Below are 2,796 nucleotides of genomic sequence, written 5' to 3' on the forward strand. Positions count from 1 at the left end.
GAGTGGTGGCCGTTTGGTTTTATGTCTATACTGTCTCTTTAAATTTCTATGTCAATCTTGATACAATCCTGATATAATCAAGATACATATAAGATATAATCAAGATACAATCAAGATTTTTTTCTCTCCTAATCCTATCAATCCTGTTATAATCCTATCAATCCTCATATGATCAATATATATATATAAGATATAATCAAGATACAATCAAGATGTTCTCTCCTAATCCTATCTGGAAGCATAGTGGTTACGAATCGGGCTGCTAATCTCATGGTCAGCAGTTTGAAACTACCAGCTGTTCTGTTCATCAAAGATGAGGCTTTCTGCTTCCGTAAAGATTTATAGCCCCGGAAACCCTATGCAGGGTCCCTATGATTTGGAATCAACTCCACAGTTCATCACAACAACAACAATGCCTAGAATATCCATGTTTATGCGTTCCATTTCATTTTCGACAATTTCCAGTTTTCCCAAAGTCATACTTCATATATTCCATGTTCAGATTATTAATAGATGTTTACAGCGGTTTCTTTTCATTTTCATTTGTGCCCCATCAGCAAATGAAGGTCCTGAGAGTTTTGTTCCTTTTGCATCATCCGGGTCAACTGTACTCTGAGGAGGCAGCTCTTCCCCAGTTGCATTTTGAGTCCCTTCCAACCTGAGGGCCTCATCTTCTGGCACTATGTCTGACAATATTCTGGTGTCTTCATCGCGTTTCAATATTCAATATTCTGGTGCTGACAGTGTTCCATGGGTATTTATAAGGTTTACGGTGAGTAAAGATTCGCAAGTAGTCTGTCTCTCCTTCTTCCTAGTCTGTCTTTGTCTGGAAGCTCAGCTGAAACCTGTTCACCATGGGTGACCCTGCTGATACTTAAAATACCGGTGACATAGGTTCTAGAATCAGCAATAAGCAAGTCACCACAGAATGACAAACTTGACAAACAAATAATGGGGAAAAGGTTTTTAGTGGATAAAAATACTTAAGTATGTTTAGGTGGGTTACCACATTTCCAATCCTAATATCAGGATACTCGCAATCCATACATTTTGGAACAGATCATAAAGATGTCAAAGTTGATGGAAGACATTCTTTGAGGCTAGAACTGGAGGTTCAAACAGTTCATGGAATAATGAAATGAAATGAAAATGGGCTCTTGTCCACAAAATTTTGAATTCCCCTTGTGAGAATTAATTCCAATAACTTTAGAAATTGCTTGATTAAGTGAAACTATCTTGGTTGCCCAGGAAACTTTAGAGTTCCGGGATTTTTCTTGAGCTTATGTTTCTGTATCCTTGTCATAAAGGACTGTTTCTTTGGGCTGTTTTACCCCAAACTATGTATTTAAGAAACCCTTTGTTGTGGTGTATTCCTTCCACATCCTGACTTGACTACAGAGAAAGCACTCTCTTAGTTATTTAGGGTTCCTGGCAATTCACATGGCAGGAGCTTTCACATGGCAATTCACAGGAGCTTGTCAGGGAGCTAGTATGGATAAAAGAACAGTCTCAAGCAGCAGGAACTGACATGCAGTTCATCATTCTGTTTGGGTCAAAAAGGTTTTTATAAAATTTTCCTTTATACCCCTAAGAGCAGGAACAAGATAGATACTCACTTTCACTATTTCTATCCAACAGTATGCTGGAGGTTCTTGTCAAGCAATTAGACAAGAAAATAAACTAAAAGACATCTAGATAGAAAAGAAGTAGTAAAAAGATTTCTATTTACAGACGAAATGATTATACATAGAAAATTATAAAGAAGCCACAAAAAGACCACACTACGACTCCAACAAAACGAAACAAACAAACCCCACAAACTATTAGAACTAATAAACGAGTTTACCAAAATTACAGGACAGAAGACCTATATTGCTGTTGTTGTGTGCCGTTGAGTAAGTTCTGACTCAGTGAACTCTGAGTCATAGGGTTTCCAAGGAGCAGCTGGTGGACTTGAACTGCCAACCTTGTGGCTAACCATCTAGTGATGATCCTGCAGCGCCACACCAGGACTCCACAAAATGCACAAAAATGAATTCTACTTTTATATAATTGTAACAAATAATCCAAAAGTAAAAATAAGAAAACAACTCCATTTGCAAAAGCATCAGAAACAATAAAATCTTAGGTCTAAGTTTAGCAAAGAAGGTGCCAAGCTATGCTGCTGACAGTCTCCTGATGGAGAGTCAGCAGGGAGCGGTCAGCACCTGTGAGCCTGAGAGGATGGGTACCCAGGCACCGTTCTGCTCTCTGGCACGGGAGTCCTGCGTTGCACTCTTTCACCACTTTGAGCCCTTTTTGGAAACCTTCAGGGAAGCATTGTTACTAAAGCTGCCGCCAAAGTTCTGTTTATCTAGCAGAGTTGTCTTCCCCCACCCAGGCTGGTCTGCACTCCAGACCATGTGGTGGAACTTTGCCCAGGTAACAGGTGGTGTGTGCTTCCTATGGGACCAAATGCCATGGGCCAGTGAGCAGCTGAACTCGACACTGCCTCCTCCAGGTCTGAAGCCTGCTTCTGGACTGCTCGATCATCCCTCACTGGTGGCTCTGTCAGGTAGCTGCTGCCAGCCGTCCATCTTGTGCCCTCTCAGGTCTATCTGGCTCCAGGGATTTTCATGGCTCCAGGGATCAACACCAGCCCCATGTTCACACTTATGGAGGGAAGGGAGCCCACCATCACCCCTGTGGGTCTATGCTCTCCAGTATGTAGAGTGGCCTCAGAGTCATAGGTGGGGGACTCAGGTGCTCACTGAGCTCCTGCTCAGGGCAGTCAAGACAGACTAGAAACCCATTAGA

This window comes from Chrysochloris asiatica, unplaced genomic scaffold, assembly GCF_000296735.1.
Source record: "Chrysochloris asiatica unplaced genomic scaffold, ChrAsi1.0 scaffold00472, whole genome shotgun sequence".
Taxonomy (NCBI): domain Eukaryota; kingdom Metazoa; phylum Chordata; class Mammalia; order Afrosoricida; family Chrysochloridae; genus Chrysochloris; species Chrysochloris asiatica.